This window comes from Argopecten irradians, chromosome 1, assembly GCF_041381155.1.
Source record: "Argopecten irradians isolate NY chromosome 1, Ai_NY, whole genome shotgun sequence".
Classification (NCBI taxonomy): Eukaryota; Metazoa; Mollusca; class Bivalvia; order Pectinida; family Pectinidae; genus Argopecten; species Argopecten irradians.
The window spans coordinates 55,161,499-55,168,984 of NC_091134.1; the positions used below are offsets into that span (position 1 = coordinate 55,161,499).

General features: G+C 32.8%; 1 long non-coding RNA gene across 1 annotated transcript; it reads left to right on the forward strand.

Annotated features, from left to right (window-relative positions):
• The first annotated feature begins 799 nt into the window (after positions 1–799).
• On the forward strand, positions 800–4,360 carry LOC138334000 (uncharacterized). The gene is made up of 3 exons (XR_011210065.1): positions 800–817; positions 2,518–2,651; positions 3,643–4,360. It is a non-coding gene; the product is annotated as an uncharacterized lncRNA (long non-coding RNA).
• The last annotated feature ends 3,126 nt before the right edge of the window (positions 4,361–7,486 follow it).

A 7,486-nucleotide genomic window follows, 5' to 3' on the forward strand; every position in this document is an offset into this window, starting at 1 on the left:
AGAAATCAAGTGGAGTTCAAACGGTCATTTTTTGGACATATTCTTTCTATTGTCAAATTGGAACAAGACTGGTGTATTATCAAACTCCATCGTGTGAACACTCCGTATCAAGAGTTTCCGTAAAGAGTCTTAATGTCCATTAAATTCGATGTGCTAATCGCATTAAAGACCTTTTGGTTTCAGCATCTTCACCGTAATAATAATGTCATTGCTTTCAAATTGTAATGAAAAACATATTTTTTTTTGTGTACAGCAATAGTAAGTTGGATATGTCATTTTAATACGAAATATATGGCAATGGATCGTGATTTTGGGAAGAATTTTGCAAACATAACTAGATGGATAGATACCAACAGTAATTGTGGATGTTATAAAAACATGTAGTTATTGATATGTAACCCTCCATTGTTTTATTTCGAAATGATCTCAGAAAAAAATCTTTATTTAACGTCAGAGCGTTTTCACCTAAACTAAATGTACTGGTAAACAAAAGAAATACAATATCTCCCCATCGGTGTTGGCCATGTGAAGACCAATGTAGCACCTTTCATTGTCTTTTTTATTCGGTAGAAAAGCATGCATTGGTATCGTTGACGTAAGACTATGAAAATAGAATCAGTGGTAATTTCCAAACACGTCATGTTATATACATAATATATGGGAATACCTATCTATGATCTTTTCAAGACAGACCCCAAACCAGGAGGCACGATGCCAGACTAACTACCTACCTGTATAACATTTGTCTACGTGCACACAGAAAATAGCCTAACTACTGTGGCGCTGAACAATAACATTATGCTGAACAATGAGGAAGGTATAATGAACACATTAAACATTAGCTGTCATCTCCAGTAGAACTTAATATCTTCAATCGATTTCGGAATCGGTGTAGGTAAACCGAGTTTCGATTCCGATAATGTCCTGACCTAAATCCCGTACTTTAGTCTAATTTTCACTAAATGCTTCAGTTTATTATTCGTTAAATTACACGTATAAACTGAAAATAATTCATGAGATGGTCAAAGGGTAAATATAACGACAGTGATAGTAACCCCTGACATATCGAGGGGAAATAACGACAGTGATAGTAACACCTGATATATCGAGGGGATATAACGACAGTGATAGTAACCACTGACATATCGAGGGGATATAACGACAGTGATAGTAACATCTGAAATATCGAGGGTATATAACGACAGTGACAGTAACCCCTGACATATCGAGGGGATATAACGACAGTGATAGTAACATCTGAAATATCGAGGGTATATAACGACAGTGATAGTAACCCCTGACATATCTAGGGTATATAACGACAGTGACAGTAACCGCTGACATATCGAGGGAATATAATGAAAGTGGTAGTAAGCTATGGATATCGCATAATTATATGAAGGCTGAATTAAATGACATTTTACTTAATGTGTTGGTATTCTATTTAGGTTACTGGAAGCACATCAACATACACCTAAATAAATGACACCTGGGTGTTTGTTGAAATGCTTTGAGTAACAATAGAATAACAACACATTAAGTGAATGGTATTTCCATATGGTAGATTAAGGGACAAATATATACATGTAAGTCATAGTGGTTGTCTAGTTTTTGACCATACTTGTACATTGTGAATTTTCATTGTGATCACATGGCTGAAGCATACATACCCAATAAAATAGTATGACAGACTTTGTTTGATAGGATGTACTGAACAATACTCTACTACTGATATATCTACCATGCAGTTCTGTGAAGTCTTAAAGCGAAAGTGAAACATTACGTTACTGTGCTCCACAGTATACCAGGAATTGATGGAAATCCATATACAATCAGGTCGCCGACAGATCATGAAGTTCTACTGGCATGTTTCCAAATAAATTGTTTTAGTGAATATGGTGTGTAACTATCGACGCTTGTTTGTTTGATGGACAAAAACATGTCTTGTAAACACCCAACCACATTCACGTTTGATGGAGGCAAACATGTCTTCACCAATCAACCCCACTCACTTTTTTACAAAGAATTTGTTCATGTCGTTTATCAGTGTTTTTACATTTACAATGCAATAATGATATCCATTCATTGAATTCCCTGTTCGTGCCAAATTGAAAATCATATGAATAGAAGGAAGTTGTGATATACAATTTACAAAACAAGAGTAAAGTAACTCTTCATAAGGCAAATAACTAGTATCCATGGTACCGGTGAAGCTATTAGTAAATATATATAATGTGAAGAAATCCATTTGTATACGTTGTTCTCATTTGTTTCTAATGTTGATCGTTTATTGTCAATATATAAATATTAATCAAGTTATATCATTATACCTTTTTAATGTGAAAAATATGAGGAATAAAGAAAGAAATTATGTATGTTAATGCATTCCATGCATGGCAATAGATGTTGTATTAATTCTGTAGATGGTATTTATAATCGAAAGGTATTTTGTTTTCGTCCCATCTCGACATGCTACGCAACTGCCAATCGTTAGTAAACTTTTAGCATATGTTTCAGATAAGGCGACCACGTGATCTTTACGCCTTCCTTTATATATCAGAGGCAGGCAAAACTGTATTATAGCCTATTAGTCCAAGTATACGTATCAGCACAGTACATCATCCTTCGTGTTTTTTCAGATTATTCTGCCGGTAAGTTAGCTTTTAATATTTTTGTTAAAATCATGCTGCTTTATTTAGCATCTTTATTTTCTTTGTAACATCCTCGTATGATAATGATACAAAAACACTACATAATTAATGTCAGTTTTTCAAGCATCAAATTTTATTGACAAAGATGTTACATGTCAATTTGATTAAACAACTGGCAAAGCCTATGTAATAATGATTATGCTTTGACAGTTTTGTTTTGTATGTATATAAAATCAATTCGTCAATTTTTTAATTTGTTACCAACAATTACTCTGCAATAATTAATCACGGAACTAAATAAACCATTCTCTTTGGTTGCCTAAAAAATGTTCATTTCACTGTAAATAAACTGTTATGTGATGGATCAATTTAAATTGTATTTCCCCTTATAGATATTTCGTCATTTTTCCGTGAATGATAGGACTACGAAACGTTTAAGGGTTCTCATTTAAATTTAAATTAATAATTATATTCATTATTTTTCGAACGTTACCGTATAAAAATAACCTATATTTTCCATTCCATAGCGATTGTGTAAATAGTCTATCGTGACCCTTTTACTTAAATACGTGGTATTGGTCAGTTGTGTCGTGCCCTGCTCCTGTACTCTTAAGTGTGAGGTAGAATGACATTGAACAGCAAATCAAATGAACGTACTTTTCATACATAGTGTTGACATTTCTTTTAAAAGATAAAAGATATTTTCAAATACTTGCGTTTGGTAAATAATTTATGGTATCTATATTGTTCTTCCTTTCATCATGGATTCGTGAAGAAGATTATGATGAAGATAATATATCATTACTTTTTGAAATGCATATGTTGCATTGTAAAAGAAACGTCGAAATAAACATTTTTTCTGAAGATGAAAATAATGTTATAACTTAATATATTATTCTGAAATAAATGTACTTGTATTATTGTCTTAAACTATTCATCATTTATATATATATAGTGATCTCTAAAATACATTTTTTCGTTTGCTTTTCAGCCAATATGGATAGTTTGCAATAAAACCTTACACATTTTTTTCTCTGGTTAACGACTGTGCGTCGGGTTGTTGACTTAAGCCTCAGTTATAAAACTGATTTCAACATGATGCAGCAAAAGATTGGAGTTAAATCCCTTTTCGTGGACAGGGATCATGTTTTGGACAAAGGAAATATTTATAATCACAATCAAACACGTGATTCCACAAACAATAATTTAATGTTAAAGTACAGCAACTTTAATCGATGACAAAACTCCGAACTGTTATCTTCTGGATGTGAATAGGAAAAAAATCAAGATACTGGAATACAGAATGCCATATTATAACAGAAACATTAGACAACATACCAAATATACTCCAGATTCTAGGAAATCTCACAACAAAAGACCACTGGAATGGTGAAGCGAAGTAACCATGTCCATTATACCTATGGTTGATACATCTAAAACCGACTGTTACAGCATTTGTACTGATTGTTCGTGGAGTCCTCAACAAAAACATATCATCTATTTTTTTAGAAATGACGATTCCGAATGAACAACTGATTAATTATGTTTAAAAATACGTTCAGGACAACGTTGAGTAAATCTCAACAGACATCAGTCTGATTTTATAATGTTATATACAGTTATTTGCCGATTCCTCTGGTCATAACATAATTTAATAAAAGATTAAAAAATTAATATATTGAAATTAAAAACGAAATACTCCAAATTAATTGGTTGTTTGAGTTTTTATCTTGATGGTGATAATATTACACGACATGCACAAAAAGAGCCATATTATAACATACTAATCGGTCATGCTACTCCACAAGGACCCGTAATATAATAAATAAGGTTGTAGTTTACAATACGCTGATGTGGTTTTGCCAATAATGTAAAAGCATTCATTATCTATAAAACAAGCTAATTCATATAAATATTGATTAAATGTGCGTATTGATCAAAAATCAGTTTGGTTAGAAAATTAGACATGATATGGTAGGTAATATAATTCATAAAAAGATTAATACCTTACAACCAAAATGATATTACCGTATATTCACTTACAACCACAATGATTTTACCGTATAGTCACTTACAACCACAATGATATTACCGTTTAGTCACTTACAACCACAATGATATTACCGTATAGTCACTTACAACCACAATGATTTTACCGTATAGTCACTTACAAACACAATGATATTACCGTATAGTCACTTACAACCACAATGATATTACCGTTTAGTCACTTACAACCACAATGATATTACCGTTTAGTCACTTACAACCACAATGATATTACCGTTTAGTCACTTACAACCACAATGATATTACCGTATAGTCACTTACAACCACAATGATATTACCGTATAGTCACTTACAACCACAATGATATTACCGTATAGTCACTTACAACCATAATGATATTACCGTATAGTCACTTACAACCACAATGATATTACCGTATAGTCACTTACAACCCATAATGATATTACCGTATTACCGTCATAGTCACTTACAACCACAATGATATTACCGTATAGTCACTTACAACCACAATGATATAACCGTATAGTCACTTACAACCACAATGATATTACCGTTATAGTCACTTACAAACACAATGATATTACCGTATAGTCACTTACAACCATAATGATATTACCGTATATAGTCACTTACAACCATAATGATATTACCGTTTAGTCACTTACAACCACAATGATATTACCGTATAGTCACTTACAACCACAATGATATAACCGTATAGTCATGATCACTTACAACCACAATGATATTACCGTATAGTCACTTACAACCACAATGATATAACCGTATAGTCATGATCACTTACAACCACAATGATATTACCGTATATTCACATACAACCACAATGATATTACCGTATAGTCACTTACAACCACAATGATATTACCGTATATTCACTTACAACCACAATGATATTACCGTATAGCCACTTACAACCACAATGATATTACCGTATAGTCACTTACAACCATAATGATATTACCGTATAGCCACTTACAACCACAATGATATTACCGTAGAGTCACTTACAACCACAATGATATTACCGTATAGCCACTTACAACCACAATGATATTACCGTATAGTCACTTACAACCACAATGATATTACCGTATAGTCACTTACAACCACAATGATATAACCGTATAGTCACTTACAACCACAATGATATTACCGTATAGTCACTTACAACCATAATGACATTACCGTATAGTCATGATCACTTACAACCACAATGATATTACCGTATAGTCACTTACAACCACAATGATATTACCGTATAGTCACTTATAACCATAATGATATTACTGTATAGTCATGATCACTTACAACCACAATGATATTACCGTATAGTCACTTACAACCACAATGATATTACCGTATAGTCACTTACAACCATAATGATATAACCGTATAGTCATGATCACTTACAACCACAATGATATTACCGTATAGTCACTTACAACCACAATGATATTACCGTATAGTCACTTACAACCACAATGATATAACCGTATAGTCACTTACAACCACAATGATATTACCGTATAGTCACTTACAACCATAATGATATTACCGTATAGTCACTTACAACCAAAATGATATTACCGTATAGTCACTTACAACCATAATGATATAACCCGTATAGTCATGATCACTTACAACCACAATGATATTACCGTATAGTCACTTACAACCACAATGATATTACCGTATAGTCACTTACAAACCACAATGATATTACCGTATAGTCACTTACAACCACAATGATATTACCGTATAGTCACTTACAACCACAATGATAATTACCGTATAGTCACTTACAACCACAATGATATTACCGTCTAGTCACTTACAACCACAATGATATTACCGATAAGTCACTTACAACCACACAATGATTACCGTATAGTCACTTACAACCACAATGATATTACCGTATAGTCACTTACAACCACAATGATATTACCGTATAGTCACTTACAACCACAATGATATTACCGTATAGTCACTTACAACCACAATGATATTACCGTATAGTCACTTACAACCACAATGATATTACCGTATAGTACTTATGTCATTACCGTATAGTCACTTACAACCACAATGATATTACCGTACTTACAACCACAATGATATTACCGTATAGTCACTTACAACCACAATGATATTACCGTTTAGTCACTTACAACCACAATGATATTACCGTATAGTCACTTACAACCACAATGATATTACCGTATAGTCACTTACAACCACAATGATATTACCGTATAGTCACTTACAACCACAATGATATTACCGTATAGTCACTTACAACCATACCGTATGATATAACCGTATAGTCACTTACAACCACAATGATATTACCGTATAGTCACTTACAACCACAATGATATTACCGTATAGTCATGATCACTTACAACCATAATGATATTACCGTATAGTCACTTACAACCATAATGATATTACCGTATAGTCACTTACAACCAAAATGATATTACCGTATAGTCACTTACAACCACAATGATATTACCGTATAGTCACTTACAAACATAATGATATTACCGTATAGTCATGATCACTTACAACCACAATGATATTACCGTATAGTCACTTACAACCATAATGTTATTACCTTTTATAGTCACCTACAACCACAATGATATTACCGTATAGTCACTTACAACCACAATGTTATTACCTTTTAGTCACCTACAACCACAATGATATTACCGTATAGTCACTTACAACCATAATGATATTACCGTATAGTCACTTACAACCATAATGATATTACC